Below are 24,697 nucleotides of genomic sequence, written 5' to 3'. Positions count from 1 at the left end.
GCCAAGGTGCATTGGGATGCCAAAATAAAGACACCACACCGCAACCACAAATGTGACACCACATGCAATGATGTAACACAGCAGCTTGAAAGCTTAAATGGGGCCTTAAAGTATTCTTTTCCTGCAGAAAATCTGTAGGCTGCTAATATAGACCATTTTTTTTAAATATGAAGTGTTTATAGCACCCCATGCTAACATTTAGTCAAAAAACAAAACACATTGGGATCAATTCATAAAGCAGAGAATCTGACATTCACTGAAATGTTCCCTGGTGGAGAATCTTCCAGGTCCAGACAGTCAGACAGTCATGGATTCTGCACCAGGGAATTTTTCAGTGAAAGTCACTGCTTTATAAATAGATCCCAATGTGTTTATGACCTTATTATAATAGGCCTTTTCCTCCCACATTTGTTGACAATGAATAAACTCTGCATGCCCGCAGGGGCGTTAGATCATCCCGGCCCGGCCAATCTCCTCCAAGAAGGAGGAAAAAAAGGAAGAAGATGGCGGTGCCTTGTGACAGAATTTAGTTCTTCTTTAAAAAGAAAACTTTTTCGCACCAAATTTTTATCAGTGGTACATATTAGGCAATAAAATTATCATGACAGAGTTTTGTCCCTCCCCTACTGTAACCAAACATACAAAAAAGTTTGTCCTATATATACAGCTTAACTTATGTGGTGGACCTTCCACTGATCTGTCTGGAAGAGTCCATTATTTTACAGCAGAGGGAACTGGTCATTTTAAACCTAGGTCTATGTTGCTTGGGTCACCCTGCTGTAGCCCATGTCATTAAGCAGTTCAGTGCCACATGGTGCCAGCTAATGGCAGTTGAAAAGGAATGGCTGTTCCCAATGTAGCTGTTAGCATAGCCTCATGCAGTTAGGTTTCAATAAACCAGGCCGATCAGTTTTAATCCCTTGTGTTTTTAGGATTAAATATAAAAAAGGCTTTTTTTTCCACTGCAAGTTCTGGTGATCTAAAAGCAAAAAAGTTGCTATTCAAGAGTCATTCAGGGAAAATATATAACTGGACAACCTTGCAGCAATGTCTTACATCGAATGTAAGTAAATACACACTTCAAATGTAAGAGTCTTTGTCACAGACCCTTGGAGTTGGAACAGATATTCTGTTTTCCATTTGCATTGTGTAGTGGCTATGCTGTGTTTATATTGAAATAAAATAAAGGGCCCCTGGGAACTAAATGAGTTTTCCCACTACAGCAAACATTAGAAATTCATGGAGCAGTGATGTTATTGTATGTGATTTTTTGGTACATTGGGTTAATAGGGTTCAATGCATGGCTACCCTTAATCAAAAAATCTATTTCTAATGCATCATTTATATAGAAGGCTGTAATCTGTGCTGTTTGGTTTCATTTTTACTCAGAAGATGTTTTTATTTCCTGTTTAATTAAGCACCCAGCCAATGTCCAAAAAAATTTAATTTCTGAGTCATAGCCACACTGTTATCCTAAAAGCAAATCAGTCACTGATACAGTAATAAAAACAATTTCAGCAGAATTTCCAATGAGTTATGAATTTAGTTTTCATCCTGCATCATATTCTCCACATTTTATTTCATTCAGTAGAACTAAAATCTCACCTTGGCCAAAAGTTTGGGAAATTCAGGTTTATTCTGTCATTTTGCAGCAACTTGAACTGCAAAGTCATTCTGGAATAGAGCTGAAAAGTGTACAGATAGATGATCTCCATCTGCCAACTGGTTCCAATTCACAGCATGAGGCACTTTATATTGACCTCACACAAAATGCAGTTTAAAAAAGCTTGACAGAGGCTCCCTTTCTGCACACAAACCATCAGCCCACAAAAAAAAAAATCAGAAATACATGAAAAAAAAATTATATTTTCTATCAATCTTGCTGGTATCGCAACCTGACGTAGCTGTGTTGCAAGCCAAGGCAATGTTAAACAGGAGCTATAACAGAGATCACGAAGCATATTATTATTTATTGTGCCGACATATGCGCTTTACAAGTCTATAGTCATATCACTAGCTGTCCCTCAAAGGGGTTCAGAATCCAAAGTCCCAAACGTAGCTATATGTGTCTTACAACCATCTAAGGAGAAGGAGGAGAAGTCAATTAACCCAACTGCATGTTTTAGGAATGTGGGGGGAAACCGGGGTACCCGGTGGAAACCCACACAATCATGGGTGGACCTGCAAACTCATTGCAGATAGTGTCCTGGCTGGGATTGCAATTTAATTTATGAATTCCTCTCTTGTCTGCTCTATAGAGATGTATTCAGATCTGGAGATGTGATTTATGAATTTTGTGACCATATGATGTTTACCAGCATCAATAAAAATGAGTGTTAAAGTGACTTTGATTTTACTTTGATGTGCATCCTTTGCTTTCTACCTTGGAATCCTAGTTGCAAGAAAGTTACACCATTTGGCAAGCACTCGCCAATAGAATGTTTTATATATATAATAGTTGTATGCACCACACTGCACTTTTTGGCTATGGCCTCAGTTGTTCTATAGTAGTACTGCACCAAAATAAAATCCTCATGGAGCCCTCAGTAATTGTGCATGTAATTGGAGTTAAAATATGTCTCAAATTCATGAAACTCCATCTAATTCCCAGTGGTGTTGTTGTAGACCTGTGCTAATATTTCCCAATTGCCTGATCCGGACTGTGTTTATACAAAAAAAAACATTGTCATATAGATTTATTTCACATTAACCCTATAGGCAGAGGTAGTCAGCTCCCTTTTTACTGACATATTACTAAAACATGTTGTTTGCTTTGCATTTTCTGCTAATGTCTCTCCTATCTTTTATTAACTCCACTTTTTTATAATAATAATTTCATTTCTTTTGTAAAAGGTACCATAGTCATATATGAGCATGTAACCTTTAGTGAGCTAATAGAGCAATCTCGTGAACAACAGGGTCAGGCTGGGGGGGAGGTATGTGCTTTGGTGTTTAATCAGAAGGTAGGGCATAGCTTCCAACTGTTTCTCATTTGCAGCCACTGGACCTCTTTCAAAACCTAATCCCTCTGCCCTCCTTTTCTTTATGATTCTTTGCAATGACCTAAATGAGATTTTTTTTAATTATTACAAAAAGTGTTTTATATATATATATATATATATATATATATATATATATATATATTACCCAAAGTCTGTATTACTGCATGTATTGGGATGTGGCAGAAGTGTTCTTTGCTTTCATACTTTTCATGGCACACAATGTCCTGTTGGAATACCAAAAACGCTAAGGGTCTGTGTCAAAGAGCTTTGTTAGCTTCAGAACTGCTTCTCTCCCCTACAAGCTTATGGAAATGCAAAAACAACTGAAGCAGGATGGCAGCTGATCAGCTTCACCTGCAGCAAATACTAAATGATCTTGAAGATTGCCAACACTGGCCCTAGTGGGGCGATTCTAGTGGTACCTGTGTTGAATTGACCCTAAAGCAGAACCAAACCCATGATACCATGTTCCATCACAGGGTGTGGGAGTTTGTTCATTCCTGGCATGGACAAGGGAAGCTAGGTTTTACCAACCCTGAGCTATGCAAGCAAAATTTGACAGCTGGGTAGCAATCAGGCAGGTAAGAACAGCTATTGCAGAAGGGACATTGCCTGTCCCTTTCCCTTTCTGCAATAAATACCTGATCATAGATTTTTTAAAATGGGGCTTTAGTTCCACTTTAAAATGCTCCTAGTCTATCTAGTGTGTGTACATTATTGGTGAAATATATTTGAACGATCGTATCATTTCAGCATGTACAGAATTGTGCACAATACGATCGTTCAAAATAATTGTGAATAATCGTTGATTGGTCGTTAATCATTCGTTTCCTAACGACAATGATTGCACGTGTGTGTACGCAGCCTTAAGCTGCGTACACACGGCAAATTTTTCTCGCCCGATAATCGGTATCGGCCAATTATCGGGCGAAAATCTGCCGTGTGTACAGTCGGTCGTCGTCCATCGTCCGACGACCGTCCTGGCGGATCCATGGACGATGGACGACGACCGATCCTAATGAAAGGGAAGGGGAGAGCGCGCAGCAGGGTGCCGCTCCGTCGCTCTCCCCCTCCCCTCTCCATAGAGCATGAACGGTGCTGTATGTACAGCATCGTTCATGCATCGTGAAGTCTTTTCTCGTTGGAAAGGATCGTGAAAGATCCTTTCCAACGAGAAAAATTGCAGGTGTGTACGCAGCTTAAGTCACCAAACCTTTTCCTATGTAAATCCCAATAGAACCTTTATGGAGTCTGTGTTTGCAGTCATATCATTTTGAAGAGTGATAACATTCTCTAGTAAATGATCCCAGTGTACGTAATGATAAAATGGGCCACTGTAAATAAACATTTATTTTCTGTACCCTCTACACTCGGGGCTCATATTCTGTACATTTATGGCTGGTGGATATCGTACACAGTAGAGCAGTAAATAACATATTACATGTTCCATCTCATCTCCCTGTAATGATTCATGTCCCAATTAGTAGTGAAACTCTTCTGGGGTTATATTGTATTTCTCATAGTAAGCCTCACTTGTTAAATTGATTTATACATCAGGCAGAGTTCTAAACAGCTAAAGGCTTTACCAAGATTATTACAGGATTTCCAGCACAGATTCTGTACAAGGAATATTACATATTTAAACCGCAGTTCCAATCTGATCCACATAAAATATACGTAAACCCAATAAGTAAACATCATTTTTTTATCTTCATGTTCATATAATTACCGGTATATATCATAATATTTTCATAACCTGTTGCAATCTCTGCATACCAGAACTGCTTTCTCTTTTTTTGCCATAATGTTGCTTCAAATGCCTAGTTAGGCATGCAGGAGGAAATAATGGCAGACAGAAAAAATGTCCCAAAGAATGTATGAGTTGCTCAAAATATTGCTAAAGTGGGAACTGTAACAGATGTTTCATTACCCCTGAGCCTGGATACTCCCAATTCTCTCAGCCTGAGCCAGTCATTTGGACTGTCCATGAACTATCTGGAAGGCTTGATTGTTTTACTGGAAATGTAAGAACCTGCATACTGTTAGGAGACAGCAATCACAGCCATAATCCCCCTTTGTCTTGTATCACATATAGCAGATTTTCTTCGTGGCTTGCACCCCCACATCCCCTCCTTATATGAATGAAACATCTGATGACCAAACCTGCTCAGATGACTTAATTATGTAGAAAGTAGCAGCAGATTCCAGCTTAAATACTCCAAATCAGTCAATCTAATTACAGAGAGAAAGAATTTGTACACACAAGCATCTTTACTACTATTTGCTTCAGTACAAGAAAAATAGTGGAAGAACTTTAAAAATCGCTTATCTGACAACATGGCTAGTTGCCCCATTTTAGCACAAGATTGCCCCTAGGACTTCAGCGCATAAAAAAGGGGAACCTGAGGAAGCAATGACGGAGAACCAAGAGCCCACAAGAGCCCAAGACAGGGGGCACAATGGGAAGTCAAACAGTCCAGGGTCAGTAAATTAGTGTCCTACAGATAATGGAGTACAGGAGAGTCCAACACAGGCAAGTCCAGGAAGCAAAGCCAGAGGCCATACACTGATAATCAGAGCATGCAGGAGGTAACCTGAGAAGTTATAAAGGACCAGAAGCCAGTGGTAGATCAGAATCCTACCTAGGATCTAATTGTCATAGATCTCTGCAGGTCCAGGGGATCTGTGCTTCCTTCAGTGCCACCCACCTTTCACTCCCCTGCTGCCAGCACCAGCTCTGCTAAGGCATCATCTCCTGAGTACACTTCCTGGTCAAGGTCATGTGACTCCCAGTCAGCTGCTCCACTACCACAAGGGACTATAGTGTTTTTGCCAACGTGCTCCCCCTGCTGGTGGAGTTGTGAACACCACCAACTTCTAGTCTCCTGGACTCACTCTGTTGGTAGAGTAGGATGCAGCAGGACACATGGCTCAATTCATCATAGGCCCTGCGCTTAAAGGAAGTGAAGGGCAACAGGAAGGTGCCTGAACAAGGAGTTTCCTTGGCTCTGCTTCCAGGTTCCTGTTGTTTGCGTCTTCTGCTCCAGATTCTTTGTGTACTGACCATGGATTGTTTCCTGACTATGCTTGTTTGCTGCCCGTGCAGACCTCTTGCCTGTTTCCTGACCAACCTTGTTCGCTGCCTGCCCTGACCTTTTGGCTCGTCTGACTACTGTCTTGGATTTACATTTGGCACTACGTTTTTGTTCCAGCTTGTTAGCAGTCACCTGCCTCTGCGTGCATGGGGGCCACAACCTGGCAGTTGCCAGCAGCGCAACACCCTTACCTCTAGAGGCTCTGGTGAGGACCGGGCAGGTGCTTAGACTCTACGCCCTGTGCACGTATCCACTTACCGAGCTGGTGACATAGAGGGTCTACTATCCTGCCGGGCAACTACTGTGACAGTTTGTTCAAGCCATGGACCCCGCTAACATTCTGCTGCTTGATTCCATGCAGGACCTGCATGAGTGGATTCTGAAACAGGAGTCTCTTCAGATTAAAGTTATACACACCTCCAGAGGTGTGATGAACGTCTGAATGAGCTCCAATCTGCCATCAACTAGTCTCCTACCTCTGCGACTGCAACCCCACCCCTTGTACCTGGGATTCGTGTACCCGCTACAGCTTCAGCCACCATGTTGTCTTATTCTGCACTTCGGATTGCTGCTCCCTCCCGCTACTCCGGTGACCCCAAATTCTGTCGGGGTTCATTAAGCAATTCCAAATACAGCTGGAAATGAAGCCCTGGAATTTCCCATAGAGCGAGCCAAGGTGGCCAAGGTTGTTGAGAGAGGCCCTTGCTTGGGCTTCGCCCCTCTGGGAAAAGGGCGATCCAATTTTGAGTTCTTTGAAGGCCCCAAAATGCCAGTGCCTAGGGAAATGAGGAGAGGGCTCCCTAGGAAAAAATAGTACCTCGACACCATCCAAAATAACTTTTCCTGGATCTCAACTGACAGACATCATTTTGTGGTTAATGGCACCGCTCTACTGGACTGCATCAATCCATCCATACCACCGTGCCACTCGCCATGAAACTTGGGGCTCTGAACTCTGGGAATATTTCGTTTTTGGTGGTTCCCAAGATCATCCATTCTGTTATGTTGGGGTTGCCATGGCTACGTAGATATGCCCCTGTCTTTGAATCAAGCACCGGAGACATACTCTCGTGGAGTGTCACCTGTTTCCAGGAGTGTCTTCCCAGGCTACTTCCCGTCCAGCAAATCTTTTCTGCTGCTGCTTCACCTCAGCCTAGCTTACCAAGACCATACTGTGGCTTTGCTGATGTTTTCAGTAAAAAACAGGCTGAGGCGCTACCACCGCACCGCCCCTACGACTGCGCCATTGACTTAGTCCCTGGCTCTTCGCCTCCTCAGGGTAGAGTGTACCCTCTCTCCATCCCTGAAACTAAGGCCATGTCTTACTATTTGGAGAGGGGATTTATCCATGACTCATCGTCCCCAGTGGGAGCTGGATTCTTCTTCCTTCAAAAGAAGGATGGTTCCCTGCATCCCTGCATTGATTATAGAGCTCTGAATAAAAACAAGTATCCATTGCCATTATTCTCTGAACTGTCTGATTGACTTCAAGGGACGTCGGTCTTTACCAAGTTAGACTTGCGGGTGCCTACAACCTGATTCGCATTTGTGAAGGGGTTGAATGGAAAACTGCCTTCAACACCTGGGATGGCCATTACGAGTACTTGGTAAAGCCTTTCTGGCTCTGTAATGTGCCAGTGGTTTTCCAGAATTTTGTGAATGACATCCTCCAGGACCTGCTTTGTGTCTGTGTGGTCGTCGACTTAGACGACATCCTGGTCCACTCAAGGGATCTACCTATCCGCCACGACTATGTCAAATTGGTTCTGCAACGGCTTAGGGAGAATAGACTTTATGCTAAACTGGAAAAATGCCAGTTTGAACTTTTTGAAGTTCCATTTTTGGGATACATTGTGTCTGCACAGGGTTTGCGCATGGAGCCCTGGTTCGCCCTGACACCTTCCAGCCCTTCTTTTAAAAGGTGGGCGCTTCCTCTGCTGGAGTGGGCACAGTTCTTTCCCAGAAAAATGTGGCCGGAAGGCTGAGATCGTGCGGTTAGTTCTCTAAGAAGTTCTCTCCTGCTTAGAGCAACTACTCAATCGGAGACCGCAAGCTTCTTGCGGTTAAACTAGCCTTAGAGGAATGGGCAATCTACTAGAGGGAGCTCGACATTCTGTAAACATTTACACAGACCACAAGAACCTACAGTTTGCACAACGCCTGAAAGCTGATGCCCTTTCACGCTCCTTTGAAAAGGAGGAACCAGAAATGGAACCCACTTTTATTATCAATCCTGCGCAAATCATGCCCATGGCTTCAGTCCAGGTGGACCAGATTCCCTGGGAAAATAATTTGTTAAAAAGAGCCAGCGCCCTTGGGTTCTTCAATAGGGTCATGCTTCCAAGGTTGCTGGGCACCACGGGCAACACAAAACCTTTGACTTTATCAACCGAAAATATTGGTGGCCAAATTTGAAGCAAGATGTCTGTGACTTTGTGGCTGCTTGCACTGAGTGTGCTCGGCACAAGGTGCCTTGCAGATTCCCCTTCCTGGTCTTCCTACTGCTCCTACCTTGGCTAAAGTCTTCCTCAAGGAAGTCATCAGTCTGCATGGAGTACCTCTACACATAGTGTCGGACCGTGGGGTGCAGTTCACTTCTCGCTTCTGGCGAGCCCTCTGTCTCCTTTTGGACATCAAGCTGAACTACTCCTCTGCCTACCACCCCCAGTCGAATGGGCAAACAGAGCGGAGCGGGCAAACCAATTCTTGGAACAGTTTCTCCGCATGTACATCAACTCCAAGCAAACCAATTGGTCTGACCTATTGCCTTGGGCCGAGCTGGCTCACAACAATCGCTTCAATGGATCTACAGGTCACAGCCCTTTCTTCATTGTCTCTGGCTGTCACCCCAAGCTCCCAGCTCCTGTCCCTACTCTATCTGATGTTCCAGCTGCAGCTGCTACTGCTGACCACTTTCAGCAGGTTTGGTTCAAGAGACTTTAAAGCGCTTCTCTCTACGCTACAAGAAATGGGCTGACAAGAAAAGTTCCCCTGCACCTCAGCTTTTCCCTGGCGATAAGGTCTGGCTTTATACAAAAAATATTCTGTTACGGACGCCCTCTCCCAAGTTGGCTCCGTGTATCATTGGTCCTTTTCCTGTCCTGTGTCAGATTAACCCAGTTGCGCACAAGTTGAAACTGCCTCCTTCTCTAAAGATCCATAATTCCTTTCACGTTTCACTCCTTAAATCGGCTATTTTCAATAAGTTCTCTAAGAAGAACATACCTCCTGGACCTGTCTCTGCTGCTTCAGAAGAAGAATATGAAGTGGAACAGATTTTGGATCCTGGACTCATCCTGGGATCATTGCAATAACTGGGGCATTGGAAAGGCTACGGCTCTGAAGAACGTTCCTTGGTCCCTTGTAAGGATCTCCATGCTCCCCGTCTTCTCAGGGAGTTCCACGCCAACTTTCCCCACAAGCCTGGGAGGGGCTGGGTTAGTGGGGGCCCTAAGAGGGGGCCCCAGGGGATCTGTGCCTCCTTCAGTGCCACCCACCTTTCACTCCCCTGCTGCCAGCACCAGCTCTGCTAAGGCATTATCTCCTCAGTACACTTCCTGGTCCAGGTCATGTGACTCCCAGTCAGCTGCTCCACTACAACAGAGGACTAAAATTTTTCGCCGATGTGCTCCCCCTGCTGGTGGAGTTGTGAACACCACCAACCTCTACTCTCCTGGACCCCCTCTGGTGGTAGAGTAGGATGCAGCAGGTCACATGCCTCTATTCATCACAGGTTTTGCCCTTAAAAGGAAGTGAAGGGCAACAGAAAGTTGCCTGAACAAGGAGTTCCTTTTGCTCTTTTTTTTTAGGTTCCTGTTGTTTGTTTCTCCTGCTCCAGATTCTTTGTGTACTGACCCTGGCTTGTTTCCTGACTACGCTTGTTGCTGCCTGTGCTGACCTCTTGCCTGTTTCCTGACCAACCTTGTTCGCTGCCTGCCCTGCCCCTTTGACTTGTCTGACTACTCTCTTGGATTTCCCTTTGGCATTAAGTTTTTGTTCTAGCTTGTTAGCAGTCACCTGCCTGTGCGTGCACAGGGGCTGCAACCTGGCAGTTGCCCACAGTGCAACACCCTCGCCTCTAGAGGTCCTGGTGAAGACCGGGCAGCTGCTTAGACTCTGCACCCTGTGCATATAACCACTTACCGACCTGGTGACACAGAGGGTCCACTATCCTGCCCTGCAGGCACTGTGACACTAATCTGCTCATTGGCTGCAGAACATACTTCAAAATCCCCCTTACCTGCACAGGCTCAATGTATATTCTGGGGATGCAGAGATACATATTAATGGCCAAAGGAAACTGGGGATGCTGCAAGCTGCACAGAACAGGCAGCTAATTACTTGACTCTCTTTGCTGTATGGCCAGTGTTAGGTGAGGGTTATCTGGCCAATAATCCCATGTTGTCCAACGCCATTGAAAAGACCTTGCTAGACTGTGGTAGCTTAAAGCAGGGGATTAGATGCCAAATAACCAACACCTATCAACTATTAAGCCTCATAATTATTTTCGGTTTTGGAAGCTGTAAAATGCTGTGTGATACATGTTACATTCTACAGGGCTTGTTTAGTTGTTAGAAAGAATGTCTTGGGTTCTATTTTCATTTTTTCAGGTGTGTGCAGCAAACCTTATTGAATATGAGTTATAAATAAATGAAAAACAATTTTAAAAGGTATACCAATTGTAATAATGATTACATTATTCCACCCATGTAAACCATGGCATCTTGAACGCTATATTTAGTTAACTATAATATTAATAAATAGATGCTTCTAACCTTGGATTCAGTCTATGTTGAATAAATTTTTGGTTTCTTGGAAAATAATTTAGCCCTGATGAATGTGGTGTATATCTTGGAAGGAAACCTCATTTGGGTTGCTAAAACTTTTCACTTTTCAGTCAATAACTACAATTCCAAGCTAAAGGTGTAGACAGGGAAGTATACTGACAGTCGTCAGCCACAACCTTCCCCTGAAAATTGTTCAGTAGCTGCTTTTATTTTATTAAAAGTGGCATAATATTCATCAACAACCTATTTTTGAAAGGGATTTTTACAACATTCTAACTTTAACTTCCACATTTGCCTAGTTCACATTTGCATTGTTCATTACACTGATAATTGTTTCCCTTGTCGTGTCTGATACCTATTAAGAAATGTTGGTTAATTTCCCCATTTCTGTGATACTTCCTTTCTTAGTTTTCATCTTGACTTGCATGTCTTTTGTTTTTTCTAAATGTTTTAGCTTCTATCAAACTTAACAAGTTCCTACACTGGGATTTTCATTTCCACTTTTTAATGTCAACGCAGATCAAAAAGTGAAAATCATTTAAAGAGAAGTGACTTGTATTGCCTCCATTTATAGATTTTTATATCATAAGGACTTGTTTACACTCTCTTTATTAAAGCAAATTAGAGGTTTTTTTTTTTTTTTTACAGGTGTTTAGTAGTGTGGTTGTGTTGCAGTTTTTGGGCAGGGCTGGGATTCTACATGAAGTATCTCATTGGTGGTGAAACTGCTCTACCACTTCCAATGGCTTGAATTGTAATGCATTCCAAATGATTGTTAGGCAGTTTTAGAGTGTTTGCAAGATGTTTTGGAAGCATTCGTGAGAAAGTAGCACAGTGTTTCTGTTGCTTATATTCCTCCAATTTCAGTGGAGGAAAACTGCAACACTAGAAAAAGGCTCCTAAAGTATTTTTAATTACTTTAGGCCAGGCATGTCCAAAGTCTAATTGCGGCCCGTGTTCAGATTTGCAGCGGCCCCCAGCATCTGTCAAAAAAATCAATATTATGTGGCCTGCCAGCACTGTTGACCACAGTGTAAAATACACGCGTACAAAAAAGCTATTTTATATTTCATTAGAGTTGATCAACCACCTTGCAATTATCGGCCTGCTAATCAGCAGGACAGGATTCCTCGTTTGTGCACAGGGAATCCCCTATGTCATTATCGTGGGCGTGACCACGGCTACTCGGATTCCAGGAACGTGCTCTGCATGGAGCCAGCACTGACACCGAACTCTGTGCACAGGGAACCCTCACGTCACCCTTGTGGGCAGACCATGCCCACACTAAACCCTGGTTAGTAGTCAGGCCCCACACAAATTTGGCCCTCTTTGCAAAAGGTTTGGACACCCCTGCTTTAGGCTGTGTTCACTTGGTTAGGTTGTGGTGCATTTACTGCTTCCTCATGCCAGGGAACTGCTCTTTCTGGGGAGATGTTACATGTAGCTTCTCCCAACAGCAGCCTTATAGAGAATGAACGGGAATGACAGTGAGCAGTACCAGTACTGCTCTCTGCTTCAGCAGAGCAGATGCTGGATCTTTAAGAACCAGAGCCGCTGTGCGAGTGACTCTGCACGGGATTGCCTGATCCTGAATTGATCGGAACCTGCCTAAGAGGAACATGGCAAGTCACTTGTACCTACTAAAAGACAACACTGCATTCAGACAGCTTGCAATACAACTGACAGTTGTAAAGTTAGCCAAAGTGGTGCTCTTGAGTCCCAAGATTTACTGTGAACAGAGAGGAAGCAGGTCTGCATATAGCCATTCCAGCTTAAACAAGACACGATTAAATACATTTCCAGTCTGGGTCACACTCTGCAAGCAATACACAACATACCAAGTACTGTGGAGGAATTCCTGAGTCCCAGGATTCAGTGTGCACAGGAAGGAGGAAAGCTTTGCACCTTACCTCTCTAATCCAGATGTAACTAACTATATAGTTGTGCACCTCATAAGACACAACCACTGGAATGTGAAATTTAGAGGGTGTGTCTAGGACATTAAGTGGATCATGTCTAGAATGGGTGTCACCAGAAGTGGAAGGAAGTTACCCTGGTGTATTGACCTACAATTGGTGGTTGTGAGTTATTGGGCCTGATTTATTAAAACTCTCCAAGACTGGAGAAAATAGACTTTTATGGGTGAACATGGGTGGTCCAGCAAACCTGGAATGGATCTAGGTTGAAAACATTTGCCAACTAATACAAAATTAGGTCTTATGAAATCCATTCTAGGTTGGCTAGGTCACCCAGTTTCTCCCATGATAGTCTATCTTCTCCAGTCTTGGAGAGCTTTAATAAATCAGTCCTAATGCATAGTGCATTTGCTATTTGTTAGCAAATGTTTTTATTCTCGGACCTGATCCATTCCAGATTTGATGGATCACCCAGGTTCACCCATGAAAGTCTGTATTCTCCAGTCTTGGAGAGCTTTAAAAAATCAGGCCCATTAACTCCAGTTCCTTAGAACTAAATACTTACATGGATTTTCTCAGAGTGGGTTTCCTAATGGCAGCAATGGACCATACCTGTTCAATAAATGTTGAGTTTTTCATTTCTATTCTCCATCTGAAGCTGGCTTGACAGACTGACTATACAGGAGTTTATTGGGGGGGGTGGAAAAGTTCATTGTCAGCCACACAGGATGTGCTTTCACATGGACCTTCTTGGCTATTAATTTGTTATTGTGTTGTTTTATAAAATTTTTAGAATTAGACTGATTTCGGATGAAATTTTGTCCATTTTATTTTAATCAATCATATTTGTCAATTTCAAGAAAGTTATTCTGTAATTATCGACAATCAGAATATTTTTTTTTTTGTGTGTACTAAAATCTGCTGACCACCAGTGGTGTAAACATGGAAACCTATTATTTATTTTACTAACTTGCAGTTTTTTATTGAATTAGCAAAGTCCAATCAACATACCTTCCAAATAGTAATAGTAGTAATGGTAACAATTATTCCAATTTTTATTGATGGCTATACCTCTTTTTTGACCATTGTTTTTCAACCAGGGATCCTCCAGATTTTGCTATGGGTTCCCTGAGCAATGAGCAGTTTGTGCCCAGGTCAGTATAACTGGTTATCTGTAAGGGTGACATTCTTCTCATTGGCTGGCAATGTAAGAGGAATTCTTCCCACTGACCACTGCACTAATTTACTGTGAGCTGTGGATATAGTAATTAGAGCAGGAGTTCCCTGAAGATCTAAAACTTATTTCAAGGGTACCACCATGTTAAAATGATCAAGAAAGATTGCCTCAGACAATAAAGATGGAAAATTAGGATAGAAAAAGTGATTATGATCTAAAGGAGGGACAATTAGGATAATTAGGAACCTAACAAACATTAGCGGTCATTATGTAAATCCTTCCTGATAATCAGGTCCTTTAAAATGTTTTAGGGTTTTTATTTTTTTTGGGGGGGCAGGGGTCAGCCCATAGCAAACATTCTCCCCTATCCATTTTTTAACCTAAATTCTAAAAACAACAGTTCTCCTTGCAGATTTCCATGATTTCCATGGTCATGGAATAAACCCAATGGTTTCTCCTTGCAGATTGCGTCATCCTGGCCCAGTAAAATATAGAACGCGTTTACCCAGCTTCGCATTCCCATCTATTAATATGGCATTGCGATATTTGACAAAATATCTGTCAGATTGCTCACATTACATAAGCATGTGCGTGTGCCTGATCTGAAATAAACACAGATAAATAGTAAATAATTTAACACTTTCCATTTTCACCACCCGGCCTTCGCTACCTTGAAATAGCACCAACTTAATGAAGCAGTTTGTTGGCCCTGCCAGCTGTCCCTCTGTGTCTATAACAGGGCCCGCTTCTCGGCGGTGGTGTCATTATGAGTCGATGGTACTGCAGTATTATATGTCTAGTATGTTGAGTATTTGAGTGCTCTCAAGACTTTCTATAAATGGGTTTAGTATCCTAGCAAGTTTGTGGCAATTTATAAAGCAATATAAGTATTTAAACAGAGGTATGTGCACAGAGAGGCATCCATGCAACTGGTAAATCAGATTGACGTGATAATCAAACATACAAATCATATTTCTGTCCATCCTAAAATGTATACAGTTCTAACACAACACAAAGCCTGGCAAAGCTGGAATTCTTTTCTGCTGCAGTTAAAGCGGACCTATCACCACATTTTTACTTTATTTTAAGGGATAGATAATCTTTTATAAAAAAACAAATTTTTCTAAATTTAATAATGAGAAGACCCGTGCCTCTTTGTATACCTAGGTCACATATCCCAGGAGGCTTTGGGCTGCTTCTTCTGCGCATGCTTGATCTTGAAGGAAACGTTACCCCATCATGTACCTGCATAATGCGAGATTGGGTGACGTAGGCAGAAGCCGGAAGACAAAGGAAGAAGATTACCTGGTGATTCCTCCACACCAGGACAAAGGAAGAATCCAGGACGCCATGGAGCCAGTTGTGGAAGGATTAGGGGCTTTGTAGAAGTAAAGGTAAGTGGTATTTTTTTTATTTATTAATTTTATTGAAAGTTCTGCTTTAAAGTGGAAATGAGAAAATGATGGACGTTGCCACTGGTTTTCCAAAGATTGCTGATTGCCTAGATGTAAAGCTGATCTTATGGTTTCAGTAGTTTTAGTCATACACCTGTACCAAGCATTGAGGTAACTGTGTGACAAATAGGTGAACACCTGAGTTGGATATTCATTTTTGGTCAGTGATTTGGAAGCTAATAATGTGGAACTAAACCTAAACAAACCTAAAGAAGATGGAAATCCTCCTCTCACTAATCTGTTGTCGCTCTGGTGCTGGTGCTGCCATCTTCACCCAATCTTCTTCTTCCTTGATTAGGGTCTTTGGCCATCTTGATTGGCCAATGTGGGATGACATAACTGCATGGTAGTTTAATCACTCCAGACACCTGCAGGGAAAGCTGGGATTCCTTGAGTATCCTAGCATTCTATGCTGAGCTGGTCATGTGCATGTGATCATGTTAAAAGAAGAGAATCAGAACACCTACCAGGCAAGCATAAATTTTTATAACCAGGCCAGAATTTACAAATATCATAATAGATCATGATCTATCAGTGAAAGATTATGTTTTTTTTACAGGTCCTGTTCCTCCCTTAGCCTGTGACTGGTCAGTGAAATGAGACCAGCATGCTGATAAGCTCATTTCTCGTTCTCTTCGCTTTATCCACATATACACTCTTACAGCACACTTACTGGTTTGCTCATGGTGCTGGCCTTTGTTCTTGCTCTCTGAGTTCTGTAGTACATTGGATTTGCAGGAAGCTGATACAAAGCCAATTTAGGCACTTATGTTGCTAGAACTAAAAAAAAGACATTTAATTATTTAATAATGACAACAGCATTGTATTAATTTGTGTCTTTGTTATCATCTTGGAACTGGATCTTAGGTTAGGTTCAGAGTAAAAAATAAAACACCCTCTCTTATCCATTGTGCCAAGTATGTGTAAAGAAGCAATACCTTCTGACACAGAGGCCACTAAATTCTGTTGTGGAATTGAGCAAATTGAGTATTAATTTTTTATTACTCAGAGCCCCAACGTATTCTACTAACACAATCCTAAACTAAAAAGCCGCCTGGAAAAAAGAGACATGCATACCGAAAACAAAGCCAGCTGCCAGAGACAATGGGCCTGATTTATTTATTTATTTTAAGGCTCTCCAAGACTGGAGAAGACAAACTATCATGGGAGAACCTTGGCCAAATAATACCAGATTAGTTGAATTAGATGAAATCTATTCCAGGTTGGCTAGATTCATTCCAGGTTGGCTAGATCAGTGGTCGCCAACCTTTTCGGTCCTGTGGACCACTAAAATTACTGGCTCCTGACCGCGTAGGCGTAGAGAGCGGGGTGTCAGTTAAAGGGGGAGAAACCCTCCCCATAGTGACATCATCATGACATAACCCTGCCCACTCCCCCATCGCAGATCTAAGTTTGCGATGGGAGAGTGGGCGGGTTGTGTTCAGGGACACAGCTCGCCCACTTCCCTGAGCCTGGGATCCATTTGGGGGTCATGGTCTGTGGCTCGGGGGTACACTGACCAGAGCCGCGGACCACCAACTTTTTCTCGTGGACCACTGGTTGGCGACCGCTGGGCTAGATAACCCTGTTTCTCCCATGATTGTCTATCTTCTCCAGTCTTGGAGAGCTTTAATAAATCAGGCCCAGTGTAACACATGTGCATGGGCATGTACATATGCAGGAGTTACTTCCTCCGTGTCCATCCAAGGATGCAGCTATGCCAAGTCACTGCAGACGAGCTTCACCCAGGTAAGTCTGTGCCATATTCGGTAGGTTTGCTGTTCATACTAACTGATTATGGCAGAAGTTCACCACCCACTAACAAGTTTAGTTCCTCTTTAAAAGTATATGTGAGTAGAGTGATTGCAGTAAAACTGATTTCTCTGTCAAATGACCATTTTCCCTTACTGAGCTGTTTATATGAAACTACTATTTTTTCTTAATTTAGATTTTTTTGTGGTGTATTTGAGGTAGTTTACTTTATTTCATATATTGTTCCTTGTACTTGTGTTTTGTTCCTTTTTTTGTGTGTATTTGATTATTTTTGTGTACTGTCTGATTTTTTTTTGTCTGTGGAAAACATTAAAAGAATGGGACAAATAAGGGTTAGTTTTTTGGCCAAAGGTCAGGTTGGGGAGAGTTTAAAGGAGATTTTGTATCCTCAAGGGGTATTGAAAGACTATTGGATCCTTTAAACCACCAAAATGTCACCTTTAGTTCACCTTCTCTGGACAATGCACCAAAATAAAATTTTGTCAAAGTCAACCATTATTTTATGAAACTTAGAGGTAGTAAAAGCTTTGGTCAAAGATAATCTCATAGTAACCTATTACTTTGCTGCTTTCCATTGCTACTTCATTCGCCTGTTGGATCCCTCCAAAATACCTGGTAGCCTTAGGTATGAGAAAGCATGAGACTTTCCTTCTTCCTTCCAGGAGCAAGATAAAAAATGTTTACTATAGAATAAAACCAAAATAATCAGTCACTAATAATATATGACTTTGTACTGTATTATGCTGAAACTGTGTTGTAAATTCATTCAAACTCCCTGTACATCTAGATAATCTAACACACAAAGGTGGACATGTTATACCCATAGCAAATAGAAAGAATTCTCCCAGTCTTCTCCATGTTCTACCTTTATTGTGTGTCCCCCTACATGCAAATTTTGCAGCACTGTGTTATTATTTATTGAACAATTAATAATTGTAGGCAGCATGGTTGGCACTTTGGCCTTTGCAGCACTGGGTCATAGCTTGGTATCTAGGCCAGGACACTATCTACAAGGAGTATGTATGTCCTCCCTGTGTTTGCATATGTTTCTTCCAGGTATACCAGTTCCTTCCCACATTCCAAATTGGCTTTCCCTCAATATTGTCCTTAGACTGGTATAAAGACATATGACTATGGTAGGGACATTAGATTGTGATTCCCCTTTGAGGGACAACTAGTGACATGACCATGGACTTTGTAAAGTGCTACATAATAGTTCAGTTCTATATAATTACAAGATAGTAATATTTCTATAAATCTTTGCAAGGGAATCTAGCACAGGAGCTGGATGGGTGTAAGCTGAATAACTCCTCAAAATAACGCTTGTACTGGGGAAAATAAAAGTGATTAGGAAAAAATTGTGAGCAGGAGGTACGTTATTGCAGAAAGGACAGAGTATGTCTGTAAAAAATAAACTTACCTGCCTGAGGGCAATTTATTAAATTAAGCTCTGTTGTAAGTGCCACTTTTTTCATCCAATCCAGCTCTTCACCCATCATAATTAGCCATGCCGGGATGATGTAACTCCAACACATGGGCAGCTCAATTTACATTGAAGAAGGGATTGTAAAAAGTCACAGAAGTATGTTTTATTTCAGAAGAGACATTACCTATCCCCTTTGCAACAATGAACTTGCCTGCCACTGTTTTTTCTAAATCAAACTTTGTTTTAAGTAGTATGATGAAAGTGTCAGGTGATGTATAGGCTTGCTCATAGGCAATGTGTTGCATTATTGTGCATTGCATGTTGATGTGCTGCATTCTCATACTACTATTCTATCACTGTTACACAGAGATTAGAATATATGCTCCTTTAAGCAGGAAGGATGCAGAGGCACGTGAATAGTTACCATGATCTGTTACTATGATATCAACACCAATTGCTGACCAGATATGAAGAATTTTGCAGCACACAGGTACCAAGTATAAATGTTTGATGTTGACCTCAGGTCAGGCTTTTAAAATAACATTTGGGTGCCCTACCCTAGCAAACCTCCTGCTACCTCCTCCCAAAGGTAATAAAGTATTTAAGACAAGAATAATAATTTCCTTATTTCTCACTCATGCAGGTTTCTTCCATTTCATCTTAAACAGACAACCTGTTCCTTGAATCCACTTTTTTTCGCTGGCCATTGGTCATTGACTTCACTCACCAAATGCAACAAAGGACCAGTAGAGGATGTCAACGGCCTACCCACATTCCACGACTGGATCGCATATTAAAACGGTACTGAGAGTCAGGGCAGCGAGGAACATGGTAAGGATTCCATTACTTTAGCAAAAAAGTGGAACAATTTTTTAAAGTGGAACTAAAGTTCTACTTTAAAAAATTGGCATCAGGCAGGCTAATTACAGAAAGGGGCAGGTGATGACCGTCTGCTATAAGTATTCCCACCTGCCTGATCACTGCCCATATGTCAAAATTGGCTGAACTGCACCTGCAGCTGAGAATGGGGTACCTGGAAATCCCAATCTTCCCTTGCGGGTGCTTACGTTGGAGTTATGTCATCCTGGCCCAGCCATCTTGATTGGCTGAAGATCAGAATGCAGAAGAGAAGAAAAGATGGTGGTGACAGCAATGGAAAGGGGACAGCTGAGTATACCCAGGGTTTAGTTAAAATTTAACCTTTCCTACCCTTTCCCAAAGCGGGAAGGGACCACCAAAAATTTGTTTTTAAAGGCTGACTGAAGTTGATCTTTAAAGGGATACTGCTTTCTTATAAGCCTAGGTACATATATTACATCAACAATTTGGGAGTGAATAATGAGATGGAAGGTATTATCGGCATGTGCACCACTACCATTGGTTGGATGACTTAAACAGAAAATCAGCCGCTAGTTCTGTGACTGATGTGGAATAACAGTGGGATTGATTCAGTAGCCCAGTAAATGCTGTTTACATAGCAAAGTGAATTATTACCTTGGAAGGGATATTTTACTTAGCTTAGTAAATTACATGAATCTTACTTCACACTAGCTATCCAATCATGTGCAAGAAAAAAAAAAATTCTGATTTTTTTAAAGATTTCCTTGTACAAAATTGGGTAGTCTTTGCAAAGTGCACTTTCACAAAATTAAGTGAATTATCTCAAGCAAGGTGAATACTCGCCGTCTAAATTTATTTATAATGTCACTCCCAATGTCTCATTGCCTATAACTCTGAGAGGTCTATTTATAAAGCAGTGAATCCAACATTCACTAAACATTCCTTGGTTTAAAATGAATTACTGCTATTGCAACATTGAACCAGGAAGATTCTCCACCATTGAATGTTTTAGTGAATGTCAGATTCACCACTTAATAAATAAACCCCTAAGAAATTAAATTTAAACGTCTACTGCTTATCAAAAATGGAAAGAGTGAAGAAGTAAGGACTCTTCATCCTCCAAAAAAATTAAATGGTACTTTTGGATGGACTAACCCTAAAAAACCATAGAAAACTGACAATACAATCATAGTGTCATCTTTTTGATAGATTGTGAAATAATTTAGTATAAATATAGAGACACTCTACTGGAAGCTCATGCAAAAAGCAGATGTTTTTTCAAGATCCGGAAACATTGCAACATGCTGACTGGGAAAGTGAATGTCATCATTGTGGTATATTAGCAAACCTGGAGATTCTATGTGGGAATTACATGGGCTGACACAACAATTATTTTTAATCTATTTTATTAACAATATGCTTGATTTTCTTTGTCGGGATAAAGCTGCTTCCTTTAACATACATTCTGCTACAAATGTACAGCAGAACATTTTTTGGCAAACCATGAGAAGCCACAAAAAACCTTTAAAAAACTTTGTGAACGCAAAAGTTACTAAAATCCCATAATTTTAGTGGTGTGAATGAGGGGCAGTCAGCTTTAGTACAGGTACAGCCAGGTATATAGGGCTCTAAAACTGTATGCGTATGCTTTGTACCATTCCACTGTGTGTGTGCGTTTGTGTGTTTTGGGTTAGTACAGGTAGGAAAGCCGTGACCCAGAAAGAGTTACACTCAAACACCACTAAGTTGGCCATTGCTGTTACCTATTTGTTCTTTATACCTGGATGAAAAAGCTACAGGTGTTATTGTGTGTTTTATTATCTCTGCACCTTGGTAAGAGTAAAAGGATGCTCTGAATTAACACTAGGGGGTCACAGCATTTACAAATACAGCAATTGAGTTACCTGTGGATACATGTTGAAATTTGCTTGATAATTTCTTTAAATAGAAGATTTATAAGTAATTCGTCTTGGTGAATATAGGAAGTTGATTAATTAGAACTACATAAACAAAGCATATATACGGCTTAATGGATTTGGAATACTGTGTCCTGTTGAGGAAGCCTGTGGGTGAAACACGCCAAGGACACAACAGTATAAAATTTGTTCATTAGATGTACATTTATGCTGGAAATATGATGAATGTATCAATGCAATTTTTGTGATATGGTTTTAAAAGCAATGGACAGTAAATCTTTTTAACTTTAATTAGTTTTGGATCCTTTGTAACAAGCACCTACAACATCCTGATATACCTCATATGAGTTGTGGTTTGTGGAATGATATATATACAGTAGACTCCAGACTATCCGGCCTTATGTGACAGAAGGGTAGGCCGGATAGTCCAGAGTTCTAATAATGAAGTACTATACTCACCTCCACACACAGGCCAGCCTTCCTCTCGCACCACCCACGGACATCTGACACAGTTCCGGAGAGCAGGCAGCAGGTACGTCTCAACGTGCGCCATGCAGGAGGACCGCAGCAGACGTTCGTCCACACTGCCCCAGCATTTGATAATGGAGATTTTTTTTTCTGCTCTCCGTACTAGGCCGGATGGAACGGGTAGTCGTGAGCTGGATTTTCGATATGGTGCTCTTAATGTTAGTTTCCCACAAAAACTAATTAGAAGTAATCTTTTGTTATAGCTAAATCTTTGTTAGTGCATTGTTTTATCTATCTGTCTTTAAATCATTACATATTATTTAATGTACAGTGCTGCGTAATATGTTGGCGCTATATAAATCCTGTTTATTAATATTATTAATAATAATAATAATAATAATTTACTCTTTAATTTTAATTTTACATGTGTCTCTGTGTCATCTCTCTTTGTACACTTCAAATTTAACCCTTCAATATTTACATAAATTGTCACAAATGATATCTGTGACATAAGTGTGTGTTGATAGGTGGGGTGATTCCTGCAAAACCATACCCCGCAGGAGCACCCGCATAGTGATAATTTTACTGCCTTGTACAGACTTTAGTTGTAGAATGGTGCAACAATCAGGGTGGATCTAGGGCAAACAATAAAATAGCGGACTCTTGTATGGTCTGTGGATCTTTGTGCTTTTGATGGCCAAAGTCTCATAGAGTGCTCCTGGTTCTGTAATATGATGCAAAGTCAAGGGAAGCCTAAGAAAAAGCCAATTGTTCTTTAAGGGGTGCTGCCTAGCATGTAAAGTCTGGTTGGAAGATCTTTGCTGGAGTAGTGAATAGGAAGTTTGCTAGTAGGGTGGAAGAAAAGAAGAATATCATGTTTAAAGTCGTGGGAGAGCTCCCCATATCTTCCTATGTTACCATCACTATCACCATTTCATGCCTGTTTATCTTAATGATTGCTCATGTGTTGCCTGCTTATTTTACCCTATGATTTGAAATTTCATGTTGGCAAGGTATTGTAAATGATTGCCAGCGTTTTGCCCTCTATACTCAGTATTTTCATTTTTTTTACTACATATTGGGCCTTTCTTTTAATACTCTCCAGGACTGAAGAAGATGCACCTAAAAGATCCAGCAAACCTGGAATGGATGTCTTAAAAGTAAATTGTTTCAAGTTGGCAAATGCTTTAAATCCCAGACCAAATGCATTCCATGTTTCCTAACACCCATGACAGTCAATCTCCTCCAGTCCTGGAGAGCTTTAATAAGCCAGCCCTAATGTTTCCAAACTATGGGAGAAATTACTTATTTTGTTACATCTAGTTTACCATATGTGCAAACAGCAAGGAACCTACATTGAGTGTGAGGGGCATCACAAGCAGAGGTTTTCAGATGTCCAAAATCCTAAAAAAGGATACAGAAATGCCTCAATGAAACACTAAAGTATTGAGCCAATTGGCTATGTTCCATTCCAATGGGAATACCATTTAAAAAATATAATTACTCCACATAGCATTCAAAACAAACAATTCAATGGAATAAAACAACTTTAGCATTTTGTATTTACACTTTTAATTTAAAACAAAGAGAAAAAAATACCAAACAGAAATGGAATTTAACAATGTTCAGCAAAAAGGACACATAGTGGTAAGTATATTGCATTGTAATACATCTGGCTGACAAATGCTTTATTCATAGTAATCATAGTAAATGATCAGATTATAAAACAAATAATACAATCTCTCAAAAAATGTGTGATGTGAACTGCAGAAGATGTGTTGATTTGTAGCTGTCAGGACCCAAAACTGTGAACTTGTGTTATAATTGTATTGTCCATTTTGAGGCTGATTTATATAAACCTGGAGCTGTTACTGTTGTCTGACATTTCACCAATACGGCTCTTAGTAATGGTGGGTAAAATTCTTAGAATGCAATGTTGGGGCCCTCAGTTAATTTCTACCTGCACAGAAGTGTGTGCAAGTCACCCTCATTCTCTGACTGCTGTGCTTTAAAGTGTAAATGTTGATCTTTATTTTAGACAGAGTAGGCTTATTACCATATTATGAATAGACAAACACAATAAAATAGTAGCACTTTTATAGTCCATAGATTACTATTTTTGTGCCCCTAGGTCATTGTGCTCTTCTCTGCAACACTATGGCTAGTGAAAGGGAAGGCAGTATGATGTACATTGGTTTCTTAAAACAGAAAGCTGTGGTAACACCCTCATGTTATACTGAGCCTGTAGGATAGAAAGAATTGAAATCCAATAAATTCAAATGATGGTTTAGGGACTTTTATGATGTTGGATGTCCCTCAACCGGTGGAAGAAGCTTGTGTGCAGTGAAATCCAGTTAGGCTGTTTTAGAGTAAGCAATGTAATCTATTATTGCACTCACATGTGGAGGTGGTAATACAACCTTTGTGACGACACTCATTCACACTGATCTTGCTAAGATATGTTAAAGTCAGCAACACTATGACCACTTAAGCACACCTAATTTGCTACCAACACCTAGATTTTCTAAATTGCCACACAACACCATGTTTGCCTACCACAGTCCTTAGTTGAAATCACTTCTTGTCCTAAACATTGTCTTCATATAGTTTCTAGGAACCCCCCTTCCTAACCACCATTCTAGTTACTTCTTTTGACATAGCATAAGTGCAATTTTTATACACCTAAGCTTATATATACAGTTCACCAAATCAGGCAAATTTTGACTTCTTTCCTGCATGGTAACAGAGGCCATGGACATGTAATGAACAGCAGATACAGTGAATGAATTATTTCATCTATTAAAGATAACAAACCGCAAAAAAATAAAGTTGGCCTACAAATG

At 41.0% G+C, this 24,697-nt stretch overlaps 1 long non-coding RNA gene across 1 annotated transcript in view; it reads left to right on the top strand.

Annotated features, from left to right (window-relative positions):
• The first annotated feature begins 18,381 nt into the window (after window positions 1-18,381).
• The window catches only part of LOC140321253 (uncharacterized), a 51,255-nt gene continuing 44,939 nt past the window's right edge, over window positions 18,382-24,697 (top strand). Inside the window, exon 1 of the long non-coding RNA XR_011918874.1 lies at window positions 18,382-19,461. This is a non-coding gene — a long non-coding RNA (uncharacterized lncRNA). The remainder of the gene's footprint in view (window positions 19,462-24,697) is intronic.

The sequence above is a fragment of the Pyxicephalus adspersus genome, chromosome 1, assembly GCF_032062135.1.
Source record: "Pyxicephalus adspersus chromosome 1, UCB_Pads_2.0, whole genome shotgun sequence".
NCBI classification, from domain to species: domain Eukaryota; kingdom Metazoa; phylum Chordata; class Amphibia; order Anura; family Pyxicephalidae; genus Pyxicephalus; species Pyxicephalus adspersus.
The sequence above is the reverse complement of the archived record's forward strand: the minus strand, read 5'-3'. Positions and strand labels throughout refer to the sequence as shown.